Consider the following 19,675-nt stretch of genomic DNA (forward strand, 5'->3'; position numbering starts at 1 on the left):
AAGAAGACATGCTGTCAACCTCTAGATCCCTCACATGCCTGCACTTTTCGGCTTGCTGCTGCTGCAATCCACGCGTTTTAGATCTGCATAACTCCACCTCTTTTAGCACAGTACCCTCAACCCCCGGCTGTTCCCACCCGCCTCAACACCGTTGGAAGGGAGGAGAACCAATTAAGGCGGGGGGGGGGGTGGAACGAGCAGCTGTCTACCCTTAGCAGGAGGGTTGCTGATTAATTACCTCTCCTGCTGCTGCTGCTGCTGGCTGTCCAGCAGCAGACTGAAGGTGGCTGCTGCTGTGCGCAGGTATATAAAGGCTCAGAGCCTATTATGACACGCGCAGCCAGCGTTCCATTGCCACATTCCGTCTACTGCAGGCGGGATACCTGGATGGCTGAATGTCACTGAGAAGCTCACAGAGACCGCCATAAGCAACAGTTTAAAAGAATGCCACAGACTAATCAACCAAACTTTTTGGGTTGGTTTCTCTTTTATAGTCTGCAGGCATTAAATGAAAGAAGTCAGTGTTCCAGCAGAGGGAGACAACGTTTCAGAAAAGGCATTGTAGCAAACCAAAAAAGAAATTTTAAGCGCAGCAGAGTAACCAGCTCACATACCTGTTAGCTCAGGTGAGTTTAAAAGGCTGCTGTTGATAACAAGGGCATTTGCTAAATAGATGGTGTGTGTGCAACAATATACTGAAAGGTCAATTATATTGTGCAGCTTATCTCACTACCTGTAGTTATTTAGGTGAAAGCTCCAAAATGCTTGCCTAATATGTCTGTTTATCCAAAAGGAAGTATAGAGGGAGAGCTAGATAGATAGCATTGCATTACAATACATTACATGGCAATGCAATGCACAGTTGCTGAAGTTGAACCAAAATGAGCTTGTCATCTGGCTTCTGCAACTTTTAACATGAAAAATCCAATGAGGAGAAGATAAGCAAAGCCAAGGAGTCCATCCCAAAATCCGACAAACAAGCAAAATGAACAAAAAGCATTGAATTCAATTCTTTCTGATTTTAGAAACTGCATTAAAGAAGGGGTACACCGGTCCTGGAGATACTGCAATACCAGGTCAATGCGTGGAGTGGAAAGAGCAAGCTCTTTTTCCATCTCCCTGTTCTAAAAATCCATTTAATATATGGTCCCCAGATAGGGGACGTATCAGATATTAAACTGATAAGAACAGATACTACACTTGATCTTAGCCAAAAGGCCGAGAAGCGATAACCAGAATTGGTTTCCGACTACGGTGCCACCCAAGGATTCTGAAAAGTCCATTTGTGGAGATGGCCACCTGGACTCCCGTTAAGAAGACATGCTGTCAACCTCTAGATCCCTCACATGCCTGCACTTTTCGGCTTGCTGCTGCTGCAATCCACGCGTTTTAGATCTGCATAACTCCACCTCTTTTAGCACAGTACCCTCAACCCCCGGCTGTTCCCACCCGCCTCAACACCGTTGGAAGGGAGGAGAACCAATTAAGGCGGGGGGGGGGTGGAACGAGCAGCTGTCTACCCTTCGCAGGAGGGTTGCTGATTAATTACCTCTCCTGCTGCTGCTGCTGCTGCTGGCTGTCCAGCAGCAGACTGAAGGTGGCTGCTGCTGTGCGCAGGTATATAAAGGCTCAGAGCCTATTATGACACGCGCAGCCAGCGTTCCATTGCCACATTCCGTCTACTGCAGGCGGGATACCTGGATGGCTGAATGTCACTGAGAAGCTCACAGAGACCGCCATAAGCAACAGTTTAAAAGAATGCCACAGACTAATCAACCAAACTTTTTGGGTTGGTTTCTCTTTTATAGTCTGCAGGCATTAAATGAAAGAAGTCAGTGTTCCAGCAGAGGGAGACAACGTTTCAGAAAAGGCATTGTAGCAAACCAAAAAAGAAATTTTAAGCGCAGCAGAGTAACCAGCTCACATACCTGTTAGCTCAGGTGAGTTTAAAAGGCTGCTGTTGATAACAAGGGCATTTGCTAAATAGATGGTGTGTGTGCAACAATATACTGAAAGGTCAATTATATTGTGCAGCTTATCTCACCACCTGTAGTTATTTAGGTGAAAGCTCCAAAATGCTTGCCTAATATGTCTGTTTATCCAAAAGGAAGTATAGAGGGAGAGCTAGATAGATAGCATTGCATTACATTACATTACATGGCAATGCAATGCACAGTTGCTGAAGTTGAACCAAAATGAGCTTGTCATCTGGCTTCTGCAACTTTTAACATGAAAAATCCAATGAGGAGAAGAAAAGCAAAGCCAAAGAGTCCATCCCAAAATCCGACAAACAAGCAAAATGAACAAAAAGCATTGAATTCAATTCTTTCTGATTTTAGAAACTGCATTAAAGAAGGGGTGCACCGGTCCTGGAGATACTGCAATACCAGGTCAATGCGTGGAGTGGACAGAGCAAGCTCTTTTTCCATCTCCCTGTTCTAAAAATCCATTTAATATATGGTCCCCAGATAGGGTACGTATCAGATATTAAACTGATAAGAACAGATACTACACTTGATCTTAGCCAAAAGGCCGAGAAGCGATAACCAGAATTGGTTTCCGACTACGGTGCCACCCAAGGATTCTGAAAAGTCCATTTGTGGAGATGGCCACCTGGACTCCCGTTAAGAAGACATGCTGTCAACCTCTAGATCCCTCACATGCCTGCACTTTTCGGCTTGCTGCTGCTGCAATCCACGCGTTTTAGATCTGCATAACTCCACCTCTTTTAGCACAGTACCCTCAACCCCCGGCTGTTCCCACCCGCCTCAACACCGTTGGAAGGGAGGAGAACCAATTAAGGCGGGGGGGGTGGGGGTGGAACGAGCAGCTGTCTACCCTTAGCAGGAGGGTTGCTGATTAATTACCTCTCCTGCTGCTGCTGGCTGTCCAGCAGCAGACTGAAGGTGGCTGCTGCTGTGCGCAGGTATATAAAGGCTCAGAGCCTATTATGACACGCGCAGCCAGCGTTCCATTGCCACATTCCGTCTACTGCAGGCGGGATACCTGGATGGCTGAATGTCACTGAGAAGCTCACAGAGACCGCCATAAGCAACAGTTTAAAAGAATGCCACAGACTAATCAACCAAACTTTTTGGGTTGGTTTCTCTTTTATAGTCTGCAGGCATTAAATGAAAGAAGTCAGTGTTCCAGCAGAGGGAGACAACGTTTCAGAAAAGGCATTGTAGCAAACCAAAAAAGAAATTTTAAGCGCAGCAGAGTAACCAGCTCACATACCTGTTAGCTCAGGTGAGTTTAAAAGGCTGCTGTTGATAACAAGGGCATTTGCTAAATAGATGGTGTGTGTGCAACAATATACTGAAAGGTCAATTATATTGTGCAGCTTATCTCACCACCTGTAGTTATTTAGGTGAAAGCTCCAAAATGCTTGCCTAATATGTCTGTTTATCCAAAAGGAAGTATAGAGGGAGAGCTAGATAGATAGCATTGCATTACATTACATTACATGGCAATGCAATGCACAGTTGCTGAAGTTGAACCAAAATGAGCTTGTCATCTGGCTTCTGCAACTTTTAACATGAAAAATCCAATGAGGAGAAGAAAAGCAAAGCCAAAGAGTCCATCCCAAAATCCGACAAACAAGCAAAATGAACAAAAAGCATTGAATTCAATTCTTTCTGATTTTAGAAACTGCATTAAAGAAGGGGTGCACCGGTCCTGGAGATACTGCAATACCAGGTCAATGCGTGGAGTGGACAGAGCAAGCTCTTTTTCCATCTCCCTGTTCTAAAAATCCATTTAATATATGGTCCCCAGATAGGGGACGTATCAGATATTAAACTGATAAGAACAGATACTACACTTGATCTTAGCCAAAAGGCCGAGAAGCGATAACCAGAATTGGTTTCCGACTACGGTGCCACCCAAGGATTCTGAAAAGTCCATTTGTGGAGATGGCCACCTGGACTCCCGTTAAGAAGACATGCTGTCAACCTCTAGATCCCTCACATGCCTGCACTTTTCCACTTGCTGCTGCTGCAATCCACGCGTTTTAGATCTGCATAACTCCACCTCTTTTAGCACAGTACCCTCAACCCCCGGCTGTTCCCACCCGCCTCAACACCGTTGGAAGGGAGGAGAACCAATTAAGGCGGAGGGGGGGTGGAACGAGCAGCTGTCTACCCTTAGCAGGAGGGTTGCTGATTAATTACCTCTCCTGCTGCTGCTGCTGCTGGCTGTCCAGCAGCAGACTGAAGGTGGCTGCTGCTGTGCGCAGGTATATAAAGGCTCAGAGCCTATTATGACACGCGCAGCCAGCGTTCCATTGCCACATTCCGTCTACTGCAGGCGGGATACCTGGATGGCTGAATGTCACTGAGAAGCTCACAGAGACCGCCATAAGCAACAGTTTAAAAGAATGCCACAGACTAATCAACCAAACTTTTTGGGTTGGTTTCTCTTTTATAGTCTGCAGGCATTAAATGAAAGAAGTCAGTGTTCCAGCAGAGGGAGACAACGTTTCAGAAAAGGCATTGTAGCAAACCAAAAAAGAAATTTTAAGCGCAGCAGAGTAACCAGCTCACATACCTGTTAGCTCAGGTGAGTTTAAAAGGCTGCTGTTGATAACAAGGGCATTTGCTAAATAGATGGTGTGTGTGCAACAATATACTGAAAGGTCAATTATATTGTGCAGCTTATCTCACCACCTGTAGTTATTTAGGTGAAAGCTCCAAAATGCTTGCCTAATATGTCTGTTTATCCAAAAGGAAGTTTAGAGGGAGAGCTAGATAGATAGCATTGCATTACATTACATTACATGGCAATGCAATGCACAGTTGCTGAAGTTGAACCAAAATGAGCTTGTCATCTGGTTTCTGCAACTTTTAACATGAAAAATCCAATGAGGAGAAGAAAAGCAAAGCCAAAGAGTCCATCCCAAAATCCGACAAACAAGCAAAATGAACAAAAAGCATTGAATTCAATTCTTTCTGATTTTAGAAACTGCATTAAAGAAGGGGTGCACCGGTCCTGGAGATACTGCAATACCAGGTCAATGCGTGGAGTGGACAGAGCAAGCTCTTTTTCCATCTCCCTGTTCTAAAAATCCATTTAATATATGGTCCCCAGATAGGGGACGTATCAGATATTAAACTGATAAGAACAGATACTACACTTGATCTTAGCCAAAAGGCCGAGAAGCGATAACCAGAATTGGTTTCCGACTACGGTGCCACCCAAGGATTCTGAAAAGTCCATTTGTGGAGATGGCCACCTGGACTCCCGTTAAGAAGACATGCTGTCAACCTCTAGATCCCTCACATGCCTGCACTTTTCGGCTTGCTGCTGCTGCAATCCACGCGTTTTAGATCTGCATAACTCCACCTCTTTTAGCACAGTACCCTCAACCCCCGGCTGTTCCCACCCGCCTCAACACCGTTGGAAGGGAGGAGAACGAATTAAGGCGGGGGGGGGGTGGAACGAGCAGCTGTCTACCCTTAGCAGGAGGGTTGCTGATTAATTACCTCTCCTGCTGCTGCTGCTGCTGGCTGTCCAGCAGCAGCCTGAAGGTGGCTGCTGCTGTGCGCAGGTATATAAAGGCTCAGAGCCTATTATGACACGCGCAGCCAGCGTTCCATTGCCACATTCCGTCTACTGCAGGCGGGATACCTGGATGGCTGAATGTCACTGAGAAGCTCACAGAGACCGCCATAATCAACAGTTTAAAAGAATGCCACAGACTAATCAACCAAACTTTTTGGGTTGGTTTCTCTTTTATAGTCTGCAGGCATTAAATGAAAGAAGTCAGTGTTCCAGCAGAGGGAGACAACGTTTCAGAAAAGGCATTGTAGCAAACCAAAAAAGAAATTTTAAGCGCAGCAGAGTAACCAGCTCACATACCTGTTAGCTCAGGTGAGTTTAAAAGGCTGCTGTTGATAACAAGGGCATTTGCTAAATAGATGGTGTGTGTGCAACAATATACTGAAAGGTCAATTATATTGTGCAGCTTATCTCACCACCTGTAGTTATTTAGGTGAAAGCTCCAAAATGCTTGCCTAATATGTCTGTTTATCCAAAAGGAAGTATAGAGGGAGAGCTAGATAGATAGCATTGCATTACATTACATTACATGGCAATGCAATGCACAGTTGCTGAAGTTGAACCAAAATGAGCTTGTCATCTGGCTTCTGCAACTTTTAACATGAAAAATCCAATGAGGAGAAGAAAAGCAAACCCAAAGAGTCCATCCCAAAATCCGACAAACAAGCAAAATGAACAAAAAGCATTGAATTCAATTCTTTCTGATTTTAGAAACTGCATTAAAGAAGGGGTGCACCGGTCCTGGAGATACTGCAATACCAGGTCAATGCGTGGAGTGGACAGAGCAAGCTCTTTTTCCATCTCCCTGTTCTAAAAATCCATTTAATATATGGTCCCCAGATAGGGGACGTATCAGATATTAAACTGATAAGAACAAATACTACACTTGATCTTAGCCAAAAGGCCGAGAAGCGATAACCAGAATTGGTTTCCGACTACGGTGCCACCCAAGGATTCTGAAAAGTCCATTTGTGGAGATGGCCACCTGGACTCCCGTTAAGAAGACATGCTGTCAACCTCTAGATCACTCACATGCCTGCACTTTTCGGCTTGCTGCTGCTGCAATCCACGCGTTTTAGATCTGCATAACTCCACCTCTTTTAGCACAGTACCCTCAACCCCCGGCTGTTCCCACCCGCCTCAACACCGTTGGAAGGGAGGAGAACCAATTAAGGCGGGGGGGGGGGGTGGAACGAGCAGCTGTCTACCCTTAGCAGGAGGGTTGCTGATTAATTACCTCTCCTGCTGCTGCTGCTGCTGGCTGTCCAGCAGCAGACTGAAGGTGGCTGCTGCTGTGCGCAGGTATATAAAGGCTCAGAGCCTATTATGACACGCGCAGCCAGCGTTCCATTGCCACATTCCGTCTACTGCAGGCGGGATACCTGGATGGCTGAATGTCACTGAGAAGCTCACAGAGACCGCCATAAGCAACAGTTTAAAAGAATGCCACAGACTAATCAACCAAACTTTTTGGGTTGGTTTCTCTTTTATAGTCTGCAGGCATTAAATGAAAGAAGTCAGTGTTCCAGCAGAGGGAGACAACGTTTCAGAAAAGGCATTGTAGCAAACCAAAAAAGAAATTTTAAGCGCAGCAGAGTAACCAGCTCACATACCTGTTAGCTCAGGTGAGTTTAAAAGGCTGCTGTTGATAACAAGGGCATTTGCTAAATAGATGGTGTGTGTGCAACAATATACTGAAAGGTCAATTATATTGTGCAGCTTATCTCACCACCTGTAGTTATTTAGGTGAAAGCTCCAAAATGCTTGCCTAATATGTTTGTTTATCCAAAAGGAAGTATAGAGGGAGAGCTAGATAGATAGCATTGCATTACATTACATTACATGGCAATGCAATGCACAGTTGCTGAAGTTGAACCAAAATGAGCTTGTCATCTGGCTTCTGCAACTTTTAACATGAAAAATCCAATGAGGAGAAGAAAAGCAAAGCCAAAGAGTCCATCCCAAAATCCGACAAACAAGCAAAATGAACAAAAAGCATTGAATTCAATTCTTTCTGATTTTAGAAACTGCATTAAAGAAGGGGTGCACCGGTCCTGGAGATACTGCAATACCAGGTCAATGCGTGGAGTGGACAGAGCAAGCTCTTTTTCCATCTCCCTGTTCTAAAAATCCATTTAATATATGGTCCCCAGATAGGGGACGTATCAGATATTAAACTGATAAGAACAGATACTACACTTGATCTTAGCCAAAAGGCCGAGAAGCGATAACCAGAATTGGTTTCCGACTACGGTGCCACCCAAGGATTCTGAAAAGTCCATTTGTGGAGATGGCCACCTGGACTCCCGTTAAGAAGACATGCTGTCAACCTCTAGATCCCTCACATGCCTGCACTTTTCGGCTTGCTGCTGCTGCAATCCACGCGTTTTAGATCTGCATAACTCCACCTCTTTTAGCACAGTACCCTCAACCCCCGGCTGTTCCCACCCGCCTCAACACCGTTGGAAGGGAGGAGAACCAATTAATGCGGGGGGGGGGGTGGAACGAGCAGCTGTCTACCCTTAGCAGGAGGGTTGCTGATTAATTACCTCTCCTGCTGCTGCTGCTGCTGGCTGTCCAGCAGCAGACTGAAGGTGGCTGCTGCTGTGCGCAGGTATATAAAGGCTCAGAGCCTATTATGACACGCGCAGCCAGCGTTCCATTGCCACATTCCGTCTACTGCAGGCGGGATACCTGGATGGCTGAATGTCACTGAGAAGCTCACAGAGACCGCCATAAGCAACAGTTTAAAAGAATGCCACAGACTAATCAACCAAACTTTTTGGGTTGGTTTCTCTTTTATAGTCTGCAGGCATTAAATGAAAGAAGTCAGTGTTCCAGCAGAGGGAGACAACGTTTCAGAAAAGGCATTGTAGCAAACCAAAAAAGAAATTTTAAGCGCAGCAGAGTAACCAGCTCACATACCTGTTAGCTCAGGTGAGTTTAAAAGGCTGCTGTTGATAACAAGGGCATTTGCTAAATAGATGGTGTGTGTGCAACAATATACTGAAAGGTCAATTATATTGTGCAGCTTATCTCACCACCTGTAGTTATTTAGGTGAAAGCTCCAAAATGCTTGCCTAATATGTTTGTTTATCCAAAAGGAAGTATAGAGGGAGAGCTAGATAGATAGCATTGCATTACATTACATTACATGGCAATGCAATGCACAGTTGCTGAAGTTGAACCAAAATGAGCTTGTCATCTGGCTTCTGCAACTTTTAACATGAAAAATCCAATGAGGAGAAGAAAAGCAAAGCCAAAGAGTCCATCCCAAAATCCGACAAACAAGCAAAATGAACAAAAAGCATTGAATTCAATTCTTTCTGATTTTAGAAACTGCATTAAAGAAGGGGTGCACCGGTCCTGGAGATACTGCAATACCAGGTCAATGCGTGGAGTGGACAGAGCAAGCTCTTTTTCCATCTCCCTGTTCTAAAAATCCATTTAATATATGGTCCCCAGATAGGGGACGTATCAGATATTAAACTGATAAGAACAGATACTACACTTGATCTTAGCCAAAAGGCCGAGAAGTGATAACCAGAATTGGTTTCCGACTACGGTGCCACCCAAGGATTCTGAAAAGTCCATTTGTGGAGATGGCCACCTGGACTCCCGTTAAGAAGACATGCTGTCAACCTCTAGATCCCTCACATGCCTGCACTTTTCGGCTTGCTGCTGCTGCAATCCACGCGTTTTAGATCTGCATAACTCCACCTCTTTTAGCACAGTACCCTCAACCCCCGGCTGTTCCCACCCGCCTCAACACCGTTGGAAGGGAGGAGAACCAATTAAGGCGGGGGGGGGGTGGAACGAGCAGCTGTCTACCCTTAGCAGGAGGGTTGCTGATTAATTACCTCTCCTGCTGCTGCTGCTGCTGGCTGTCCAGCAGCAGACTGAAGGTGGCTGCTGCTGTGCGCAGGTATATAAAGGCTCAGAGCCTATTATGACACGCGCAGCCAGCGTTCCATTGCCACATTCCGTCTACTGCAGGCGGGATACCTGGATGGCTGAATGTCACTGAGAAGCTCACAGAGACCGCCATAAGCAACAGTTTAAAAGAATGCCACAGACTAATCAACCAAACTTTTTGGGTTGGTTTCTCTTTTATAGTCTGCAGGCATTAAATGAAAGAAGTCAGTGTTCCAGCAGAGGGAGACAACGTTTCAGAAAAGGCATTGTAGCAAACCAAAAAAGAAATTTTAAGCGCAGCAGAGTAACCAGCTCACATACCTGTTAGCTCAGGTGAGTTTAAAAGGCTGCTGTTGATAACAAGGGCATTTGCTAAATAGATGGTGTGTGTGCAACAATATACTGAAAGGTCAATTATATTGTGCAGCTTCTCTCACCACCTGTAGTTATTTAGGTGAAAGCTCCAAAATGCTTGCCTAATATGTCTGTTTATCCAAAAGGAAGTATAGAGGGAGAGCTAGATAGATAGCATTGCATTACATTACATTACATGGCAATGCAATGCACAGTTGCTGAAGTTGAACCAAAATGAGCTTGTCATCTGGCTTCTGCAACTTTTAACATGAAAAATCCAATGAGGAGAAGAAAAGCAAAGCCAAAGAGTCCATCCCAAAATCCGACAAACAAGCAAAATGAACAAAAAGCATTGAATTCAATTCTTTCTGATTTTAGAAACTGCATTAAAGAAGGGGTGCACCGGTCCTGGAGATACTGCAATACCAGGTCAATGCGTGGAGTGGACAGAGCAAGCTCTTTTTCCATCTCCCTGTTCTAAAAATCCATTTAATATATGGTCCCCAGATAGGGGACGTATCAGATATTAAACTGATAAGAACAGATACTACACTTGATCTTAGCCAAAAGGCCGAGAAGCGATAACCAGAATTGGTTTCCGACTACGGTGCCACCCAAGGATTCTGAAAAGTCCATTTGTGGAGATGGCCACCTGGACTCCCGTTAAGAAGACATGCTGTCAACCTCTAGATCCCTCACATGCCTGCACTTTTCGGCTTGCTGCTGCTGCAATCCACGCGTTTTAGATCTGCATAACTCCACCTCTTTTAGCACAGTACCCTCAACCCCCGGCTGTTCCCACCCGCCTCAACACCGTTGGAAGGGAGGAGAACCAATTAATGCGGGGGGGGGGTGGAACGAGCAGCTGTCTACCCTTAGCAGGAGGGTTGCTGATTAATTACCTCTCCTGCTGCTGCTGCTGCTGGCTGTCCAGCAGCAGACTGAAGGTGGCTGCTGCTGTGCGCAGGTATATAAAGGCTCAGAGCCTATTATGACACGCGCAGCCAGCGTTCCATTGCCACATTCCGTCTACTGCAGGCGGGATACCTGGATGGCTGAATGTCACTGAGAAGCTCACAGAGACCGCCATAAGCAACAGTTTAAAAGAATGCCACAGACTAATCAACCAAACTTTTTGGGTTGGTTTCTCTTTTATAGTCTGCAGGCATTAAATGAAAGAAGTCAGTGTTCCAGCAGAGGGAGACAACGTTTCAGAAAAGGCATTGTAGCAAACCAAAAAAGAAATTTTAAGCGCAGCAGAGTAACCAGCTCACATACCTGTTAGCTCAGGTGAGTTTAAAAGGCTGCTGTTGATAACAAGGGCATTTGCTAAATAGATGGTGTGTGTGCAACAATATACTGAAAGGTCAATTATATTGTGCAGCTTATCTCACCACCTGTAGTTATTTAGGTGAAAGCTCCAAAATGCTTGCCTAACATGTTTGTTTATCCAAAAGGAAGTATAGAGGGAGAGCTAGATAGATAGCATTGCATTACATTACATTACATGGCAATGCAATGCACAGTTGCTGAAGTTGAACCAAAATGAGCTTGTCATCTGGCTTCTGCAACTTTTAACATGAAAAATCCAATGAGGAGAAGAAAAGCAAAGCCAAAGAGTCCATCCCAAAATCCGACAAACAAGCAAAATGAACAAAAAGCATTGAATTCAATTCTTTCTGATTTTAGAAACTGCATTAAAGAAGGGGTGCACCGGTCCTGGAGATACTGCAATACCAGGTCAATGCGTGGAGTGGACAGAGCAAGCTCTTTTTCCATCTCCCTGTTCTAAAAATCCATTTAATATATGGTCCCCAGATAGGGGACGTATCAGATATTAAACTGATAAGAACAGATACTACACTTGATCTTAGCCAAAAGGCCGAGAAGTGATAACCAGAATTGGTTTCCGACTACGGTGCCACCCAAGGATTCTGAAAAGTCCATTTGTGGAGATGGCCACCTGGACTCCCGTTAAGAAGACATGCTGTCAACCTCTAGATCCCTCACATGCCTGCACTTTTCGGCTTGCTGCTGCTGCAATCCACGCGTTTTAGATCTGCATAACTCCACCTCTTTTAGCACAGTACCCTCAACCCCCGGCTGTTCCCACCCGCCTCAACACCGTTGGAAGGGAGGAGAACCAATTAAGGCGGGGGGGGGGGGTGGAACGAGCAGCTGTCTACCCTTAGCAGGAGGGTTGCTGATTAATTACCTCTCCTGCTGCTGCTGCTGCTGGCTGTCCAGCAGCAGACTGAAGGTGGCTGCTGCTGTGCGCAGGTATATATAGGCTCAGAGCCTATTATGACACGTGCAGCCAGCGTTCCATTGCCACATTCCGTCTACTGCAGGCGGGATACCTGGATGGCTGAATGTCACTGAGAAGCTCACAGAGACCGCCATAAGCAACAGTTTAAAAGAATGCCACAGACTAATCAACCAAACTTTTTGGGTTGGTTTCTCTTTTATAGTCTGCAGGCATTAAATGAAAGAAGTCAGTGTTCCAGCAGAGGGAGACAACGTTTCAGAAAAGGCATTGAAGCAAACCAAAAAAGAAATTTTAAGCGCAGCAGAGTAACCAGCTCACATACCTGTTAGCTCAGGTGAGTTTAAAAGGCTGCTGTTGATAACAAGGGCATTTGCTAAATAGATGGTGTGTGTGCAACAATATACTGAAAGGTCAATTATATTGTGCAGCTTATCTCACCACCTGTAGTTATTTAGGTGAAAGCTCCAAAATGCTTGCCTAATATGTCTGCTTATCCAAAAGGAAGTATAGAGGGAGAGCTAGATAGATAGCATTGCATTACATTACATTACATGGCAATGCAATGCACAGTTGCTGAAGTTGAACCAAAATGAGCTTGTCATCTGGCTTCTGCAACTTTTAACATGAAAAATCCAATGAGGAGAAGAAAAGCAAAGCCAAAGAGTCCATCCCAAAATCCGACAAACAAGCAAAATGAACAAAAAGCATTGAATTCAATTCTTTCTGATTTTAGAAACTGCATTAAAGAAGGGGTGTACCGGTCCTGGAGATACTGCAATACCAGGTCAATGCGTGGAGTGGACAGAGCAAGCTCTTTTTCCATCTCCCTGTTCTAAAAATCCATTTAATATATGGTCCCCAGATAGGGGACGTATCAGATATTAAACTGATAAGAACAGATACTACACTTGATCTTAGCCAAAAGGCCGAGAAGCGATAACCAGAATTGGTTTCCGACTACGGTGCCACCCAAGGATTCTGAAAAGTCCATTTGTGGAGATGGCCACCTGGACTCCCGTTAAGAAGACATGCTGTCAACCTCTAGATCCCTCACATGCCTGCACTTTTCGGCTTGCTGCTGCTGCAATCCACGCGTTTTAGATCTGCATAACTCCACCTCTTTTAGCACAGTACCCTCAACCCCCGGCTGTTCCCACCCGCCTCAACACCGTTGGAAGGGAGGAGAACCAATTAAGGCGGGGGGGGGGGTGGAACGAGCAGCTGTCTACCCTTAGCAGGAGGGTTGCTGATTAATTACCTCTCCTGCTGCTGCTGCTGCTGGCTGTCCAGCAGCAGACTGAAGGTGGCTGCTGCTGTGCGCAGGTATATAAAGGCTCAGAGCCTATTATGACACGCGCAGCCAGCGTTCCATTGCCACATTCCGTCTACTGCAGGCGGGATACCTGGATGGCTGAATGTCACTGAGAAGCTCACAGAGACCGCCATAAGCAACAGTTTAAAAGAATGCCACAGACTAATCAACCAAACTTTTTGGGTTGGTTTCTCTTTTATAGTCTGCAGGCATTAAATGAAAGAAGTCAGTGTTCCAGCAGAGGGAGACAACGTTTCAGAAAAGGCATTGTAGCAAACCAAAAAAGAAATTTTAAGCGCAGCAGAGTAACCAGCTCACATACCTGTTAGCTCAGGTGAGTTTAAAAGGCTGCTGTTGATAACAAGGGCATTTGCTAAATAGATGGTGTGTGTGCAACAATATACTGAAAGGTCAATTATATTGTGCAGCTTATCTCACCACCTGTAGTTATTTAGGTGAAAGCTCCAAAATGCTTGCCTAATATGTCTGTTTATCCAAAAGGAAGTATAGAGGGAGAGCTAGATAGATAGCATTGCATTACATTACATTACATGGCAATGCAATGCACAGTTGCTGAAGTTGAACCAAAATGAGCTTGTCATCTGGCTTCTGCAACTTTTAACATGAAAAATCCAATGAGGAGAAGAAAAGCAAAGCCAAAGAGTCCATCCCAAAATCCGACAAACAAGCAAAATGAACAAAAAGCATTGAATTCAATTCTTTCTGATTTTAGAAACTGCATTAAAGAAGGGGTGCACCGGTCCTGGAGATACTGCAATACCAGGTCAATGCGTGGAGTGGACAGAGCAAGCTCTTTTTCCATCTCCCTGTTCTAAAAATCCATTTAATATATGGTCCCCAGATAGGGGACGTATCAGATATTAAACTGATAAGAACAGATACTACACTTGATCTTAGCCAAAAGGCCGAGAAGCGATAACCAGAATTGGTTCCCGACTACGGTGCCACCCAAGGATTCTGAAAAGTCCATTTGTGGAGATGGCCACCTGGACTCCCGTTACGAAGACATGCTGTCAACCTCTAGATCCCTCACATGCCTGCACTTTTCGGCTTGCTGCTGCTGCAATCCACGCGTTTTAGATCTGCATAACTCCACCTCTTTTAGCACAGTACCCTCAACCCCCGGCTGTTCCCACCCGCCTCAACACCGTTGGAAGGGAGGAGAACCAATTAAGGCGGGGGGGGGGGTGGAACGAGCAGCTGTCTACCCTTAGCAGGAGGGTTGCTGATTAATTACCTCTCCTGCTGCTGCTGCTGCTGGCTGTCCAGCAGCAGACTGAAGGTGGCTGCTGCTTTGCGCAGGTATATAAAGGCTCAGAGCCTATTATGACACGCGCAGCCAGCGTTCCATTGCCACATTCCGTCTACTGCAGGCGGGATACCTGGATGGCTGAATGTCACTGAGAAGCTCACAGAGACCGCCATAAGCAACAGTTTAAAAGAATGCCACAGACTAATCAACCAAACTTTTTGGGTTGGTTTCTCTTTTATAGTCTGCAGGCATTAAATGAAAGAAGTCAGTGTTCCAGCAGAGGGAGACAACGTTTCAGAAAAGGCATTGTAGCAAACCAAAAAAGAAATTTTAAGCGCAGCAGAGTAACCAGCTCACATACCTGTTAGCTCAGGTGAGTTTAAAAGGCTGCTGTTGATAACAAGGGCATTTGCTAAATAGATGGTGTGTGTGCAACAATATACTGAAAGGTCAATTATATTGTGCAGCTTATCTCACCACCTGTAGTTATTTAGGTGAAAGCTCCAAAATGCTTGCCTAATATGTCTGCTTATCCAAAAGGAAGTATAGAGGGAGAGCTAGATAGATAGCATTGCATTACATTACATTACATGGCAATGCAATGCACAGTTGCTGAAGTTGAACCAAAATGAGCTTGTCATCTGGCTTCTGCAACTTTTAACATGAAAAATCCAATGAGGAGAAGAAAAGCAAAGCCAAAGAGTCCATCCCAAAATCCGACAAACAAGCAAAATGAACAAAAAGCATTGAATTCAATTCTTTCTGATTTTAGAAACTGCATTAAAGAAGGGGTGTACCGGTCCTGGAGATACTGCAATACCAGGTCAATGCGTGGAGTGGACAGAGCAAGCTCTTTTTCCATCTCCCTGTTCTAAAAATCCATTTAATATATGGTCCCCAGATAGGGGACGTATCAGATATTAAACTGATAAGAACAGATACTACACTTGATCTTAGCCAAAAGGCCGAGAAGCGATAACCAGAATTGGTTTCCGACTACGGTGCCACCCAAGGATTCTGAAAAGTCCATTTGTGGAGATGGCCACCTGGACTCCCGTTAAGAAGACATGCTGTCAACCTCTAGATCCCTCACATGCCTGCACTTTTCGGCTTGCTGCTGCTGCAATCCACGCGTTTTAGATCTGCATAACTCCACCTCTTTTAGCACAGTACCCTCAACCCCCGGCTGTTCCCACCCGCCTCAACACCGTTGGAAGGGAGGAGAACCAATTAAGGCGGGGGGGGGGGGTGGAACGAGCAGCTGTCTACCCTTAGCAGGAGGGTTGCTGATTAATTACCTCTCCTGCTGCTGCTGCTGCTGGCTGTCCAGCAGCAGACTGAAGGTGGCTGCTGCTGTGCGCAGGTATATAAAGGCTCAGAGCCTATTATGACACGCGCAGCCAGCGTTCCATTGCCACATTCCGTCTACTGCAGGCGGGATACCTGGATGGCTGAATGTCACTGAGAAGCTCACAGAGACCGCCATAAGCAACAGTTTAAAAGAATGCCACAGACTAATCAACCAAACTTTTTGTGTTGGTTTCTCTTTTATAGTCTGCAGGCATTAAATGAAAGAAGTCAGTGTTCCAGCAGAGGGAGACAACGTTTCAGAAAAGGCATTGTAGCAAACCAAAAAAGAAATTTTAAGCGCAGCAGAGTAACCAGCTCACATACCTGTTAGCTCAGGTGAGTTTAAAAGGCTGCTGTTGATAACAAGGGCATTTGCTAAATAGATGGTGTGTGTGCAACAATATACTGAAAGGTCAATTATATTGTGCAGCTTATCTCACCACCTGTAGTTATTTAGGTGAAAGCTCCAAAATGCTTGCCTAATATGTCTGTTTATCCAAAAGGAAGTATAGAGGGAGAGCTAGATAGATAGCATTGCATTACATTACATTACATGGCAATGCAATGCACAGTTGCTGAAGTTGAACCAAAATGAGCTTGTCATCTGGCTTCTGCAACTTTTAACATGAAAAATCCAATGAGGAGAAGAAAAGCAAAGCCAAAGAGTCCATCCCAAAATCCGACAAACAAGCTAAATGAACAAAAAGCATTGAATTCAATTCTTTCTGATTTTAGAAACTGCATTAAAGAAGGGGTGCACCGGTCCTGGAGATACTGCAATACCAGGTCAATGCGTGGAGTGGACAGAGCAAGCTCTTTTTCCATCTCCCTGTTCTAAAAATCCATTTAATATATGGTCCCCAGATAGGGGTCGTATCAGATATTAAACTGATAAGAACAGATACTACACTTGATCTTAGCCAAAAGGCCGAGAAGCGATAACCAGAATTGGTTCCCGACTACGGTGCCACCCAAGGATTCTGAAAAGTCCATTTGTGGAGATGGCCACCTGGACTCCCGTTACGAAGACATGCTGTCAACCTCTAGATCCCTCACATGCCTGCACTTTTCGGCTTGCTGCTGCTGCAATCCACGCGTTTTAGATCTGCATAACTCCACCTCTTTTAGCACAGTACCCTCAACCCCCGGCTGTTCCCACCCGCCTCAACACCGTTGGAAGGGAGGAGAACCAATTAAGGCGGGGGGGGGGGTGGAACGAGCAGCTGTCTACCCTTAGCAGGAGGGTTGCTGATTAATTACCTCTCCTGCTGCTGCTGCTGCTGGCTGTCCAGCAGCAGACTGAAGGTGGCTGCTGCTTTGCGCAGGTATATAAAGGCTCAGAGCCTATTATGACACGCGCAGCCAGCGTTCCATTGCCACATTCCGTCTACTGCAGGCGGGATACCTGGATGGCTGAATGTCACTGAGAAGCTCACAGAGACCGCCATAAGCAACAGTTTAAAAGAATGCCACAGACTAATCAACCAAACTTTTTGGGTTGGTTTCTCTTTTATAGTCTGCAGGCATTAAATGAAAGAAGTCAGTGTTCCAGCAGAGGGAGACAACGTTTCAGAAAAGGCATTGTAGCAAACCAAAAAAGAAATTTTAAGCGCAGCAGAGTAACCAGCTCACATACCTGTTAGCTCAGGTGAGTTTAAAAGGCTGCTGTTGATAACAAGGGCATTTGCTAAATAGATGGTGTGTGTGCAACAATATACTGAAAGGTCAATTATATTGTGCAGCTTATCTCACCACCTGTAGTTATTTAGGTGAAAGCTCCAAAATGCTTGCCTAATATGTCTGTTTATCCAAAAGGAAGTATAGAGGGAGAGCTAGATAGATAGCATTGCATTACATTACATTACATGGCAATGCAATGCACAGTTGCTGAAGTTGAACCAAAATGAGCTTGTCATCTGGCTTCTGCAACTTTTAACATGAAAAATCCAATGAGGAGAAGAAAAGCAAAGCCAAAGAGTCCATCCCAAAATCCGACAAACAAGCAAAATGAACAAAAAGCATTGAATTCAATTCTTTCTGATTTTAGAAACTGCATTAAAGAAGGGGTGCACCGGTCCTGGAGATACTGCAATACCAGGTCAATGCGTGGAGTGGACAGAGCAAGCTCTTTTTCCATCTCCCTGTTCTAAAAATCCATTTAATATATGGTCCCCAGATAGGGGACGTATCAGATATTAAACTGATAAGAACAGATACTACACTTGATCTTAGCCAAAAGGCCGAGAAGCGATAACCAGAATTGGTTTCCGACTACGGTGCCACCCAAGGATTCTGAAAAGTCCATTTGTGGAGATGGCCACCTGGACTCCCGTTAAGAAGACATGCTGTCAACCTCTAGATCCCTCACATGCCTGCACTTTTCGGCTTGCTGCTGCTGCAATCCACGCGTTTTAGATCTGCATAACTCCACCTCTTTTAGCACAGTACTCTCAACCCCCGGCTGTTCCCATCCGCCTCAACACCGTTGGAAGGGAGGAGAACCAATTAAGGCGGGGGGGGGGTGGAACGAGCAGCTGTCTACCCTTAGCAGGAGGGTTGCTGATTAATTACCTCTCCTGCTGCTGCTGCTGCTGGCTGTCCAGCAGCAGACTGAAGGTGGCTGCTGCTGTGCGCAGGTATATAAAGGCTCAGAGCCTATTATGACACGCGCAGCCAGCGTTCCATTGCCACATTCCGTCTACTGCAGGCGGGATACCTGGATGGCTGAATGTCACTGAGAAGCTCACAGAGACCGCCATAAGCAACAGTTTAAAAGAATGCCACAGACTAATCAACCAAACTTTTTGGGTTGGTTTCTCTTTTATAGTCTGCAGGCATTAAATGAAAGAAGTCAGTGTTCCAGCAGAGGGAGACAACGTTTCAGAAAAGGCATTGTAGCAAACCAAAAAATAAATTTTAAGCGCAGCAGAGTAACCAGCTCACATACCTGTTAGCTCAGGTGAGTTTAAAAGGCTGCTGTTGATAACAAGGGCATTTGCTAAATAGATGGTGTGTGTGCAACAATATACTGAAAGGTCAATTATATTGTGCAGCTTATCTCACCACCTGTAGTTATTTAGGTGAAAGCTCCAAAATGCTTGCCTAATATGTCTGTTTATCCAAAAGGAAGTATAGAGGGAGAGCTAGATAGATAGCATTGCATTACATTACATTACATGGCAATGCAATGCACAGTTGCTGAAGTTGAACCAAAATGAGCTTGTCATCTGGCTTCTGCAACTTTTAACATGAAAAATCCAATGAGGAGAAGAAAAGCAAAGCCAAAGAGTCCATCCCAAAATCCGACAAACAAGCAAAATGAACAAAAAGCATTGAATTCAATTCTTTCTGATTTTAGAAACTGCATTAAAGAAGGGGTGCACCGGTCCTGGAGATACTGCAATACCAGGTCAATGCGTGGAGTGGACAGAGCAAGCTCTTTTTCCATCTCCCTGTTCTAAAAATCCATTTAATATATGGTCCCCAGATAGGGGACGTATCAGATATTAAACTGATAAGAACAGATACTACACTTGATCTTAGCCAAAAGGCCGAGAAGCGATAACCAGAATTGGTTTCCGACTACGGTGCCACCCAAGGATTCTGAAAAGTCCATTTGTGGAGATGGCCACCTGGACTCCCG

The 19,675-nt window shown here is 45.1% G+C and overlaps 15 non-coding genes across 15 annotated transcripts; all 15 read right to left on the reverse strand.

Annotated features, from left to right (window-relative positions):
* Positions 1-1,039: 1,039 nt before the first annotated feature.
* LOC141184203 (U2 spliceosomal RNA) lies at positions 1,040-1,230 on the reverse strand. The gene has a single exon (XR_012258981.1). It is a non-coding gene; the product is annotated as a U2 spliceosomal RNA (small nuclear RNA).
* Positions 1,231-2,353: 1,123 nt separating this feature from the next.
* On the reverse strand, positions 2,354-2,544 carry LOC141185095 (U2 spliceosomal RNA). Its single transcript, XR_012259789.1, has one exon. It is a non-coding gene; the product is annotated as a U2 spliceosomal RNA (small nuclear RNA).
* Positions 2,545-3,662: 1,118 nt separating this feature from the next.
* Positions 3,663-3,853, reverse strand: LOC141190934 (U2 spliceosomal RNA). The gene has a single exon (XR_012264943.1). It is a non-coding gene; the product is annotated as a U2 spliceosomal RNA (small nuclear RNA).
* A 1,120-nt stretch (positions 3,854-4,973) lies between these two features.
* Positions 4,974-5,164, reverse strand: LOC141190935 (U2 spliceosomal RNA). The gene has a single exon (XR_012264944.1). It is a non-coding gene; the product is annotated as a U2 spliceosomal RNA (small nuclear RNA).
* A 1,120-nt stretch (positions 5,165-6,284) lies between these two features.
* Positions 6,285-6,475, reverse strand: LOC141184846 (U2 spliceosomal RNA). Its single transcript, XR_012259563.1, has one exon. It is a non-coding gene; the product is annotated as a U2 spliceosomal RNA (small nuclear RNA).
* A 1,122-nt stretch (positions 6,476-7,597) lies between these two features.
* Positions 7,598-7,788, reverse strand: LOC141190937 (U2 spliceosomal RNA). The gene has a single exon (XR_012264945.1). It is a non-coding gene; the product is annotated as a U2 spliceosomal RNA (small nuclear RNA).
* A 1,121-nt stretch (positions 7,789-8,909) lies between these two features.
* Positions 8,910-9,100, reverse strand: LOC141191356 (U2 spliceosomal RNA). Its single transcript, XR_012265353.1, has one exon. It is a non-coding gene; the product is annotated as a U2 spliceosomal RNA (small nuclear RNA).
* Positions 9,101-10,220: 1,120 nt separating this feature from the next.
* Positions 10,221-10,411, reverse strand: LOC141190938 (U2 spliceosomal RNA). The gene has a single exon (XR_012264946.1). It is a non-coding gene; the product is annotated as a U2 spliceosomal RNA (small nuclear RNA).
* A 1,120-nt stretch (positions 10,412-11,531) lies between these two features.
* On the reverse strand, positions 11,532-11,722 carry LOC141191357 (U2 spliceosomal RNA). Its single transcript, XR_012265354.1, has one exon. It is a non-coding gene; the product is annotated as a U2 spliceosomal RNA (small nuclear RNA).
* A 1,122-nt stretch (positions 11,723-12,844) lies between these two features.
* Positions 12,845-13,035, reverse strand: LOC141184962 (U2 spliceosomal RNA). Its single transcript, XR_012259668.1, has one exon. It is a non-coding gene; the product is annotated as a U2 spliceosomal RNA (small nuclear RNA).
* Positions 13,036-14,156: 1,121 nt separating this feature from the next.
* On the reverse strand, positions 14,157-14,347 carry LOC141190939 (U2 spliceosomal RNA). Its single transcript, XR_012264947.1, has one exon. It is a non-coding gene; the product is annotated as a U2 spliceosomal RNA (small nuclear RNA).
* A 1,121-nt stretch (positions 14,348-15,468) lies between these two features.
* On the reverse strand, positions 15,469-15,659 carry LOC141184963 (U2 spliceosomal RNA). The gene has a single exon (XR_012259669.1). It is a non-coding gene; the product is annotated as a U2 spliceosomal RNA (small nuclear RNA).
* Positions 15,660-16,781: 1,122 nt separating this feature from the next.
* Positions 16,782-16,972, reverse strand: LOC141185020 (U2 spliceosomal RNA). The gene has a single exon (XR_012259721.1). It is a non-coding gene; the product is annotated as a U2 spliceosomal RNA (small nuclear RNA).
* A 1,121-nt stretch (positions 16,973-18,093) lies between these two features.
* On the reverse strand, positions 18,094-18,284 carry LOC141190941 (U2 spliceosomal RNA). Its single transcript, XR_012264949.1, has one exon. It is a non-coding gene; the product is annotated as a U2 spliceosomal RNA (small nuclear RNA).
* A 1,120-nt stretch (positions 18,285-19,404) lies between these two features.
* Positions 19,405-19,595, reverse strand: LOC141190942 (U2 spliceosomal RNA). The gene has a single exon (XR_012264950.1). It is a non-coding gene; the product is annotated as a U2 spliceosomal RNA (small nuclear RNA).
* Positions 19,596-19,675: the final 80 nt, after the last annotated feature.

This window comes from Phyllobates terribilis, unplaced genomic scaffold (assembly GCF_046119375.1).
Source record: "Phyllobates terribilis strain yellow unplaced genomic scaffold, ASM4611937v1 Scaffold_40__1_contigs__length_11209783, whole genome shotgun sequence".
Classification (NCBI taxonomy): Eukaryota; Metazoa; Chordata; class Amphibia; order Anura; family Dendrobatidae; genus Phyllobates; species Phyllobates terribilis.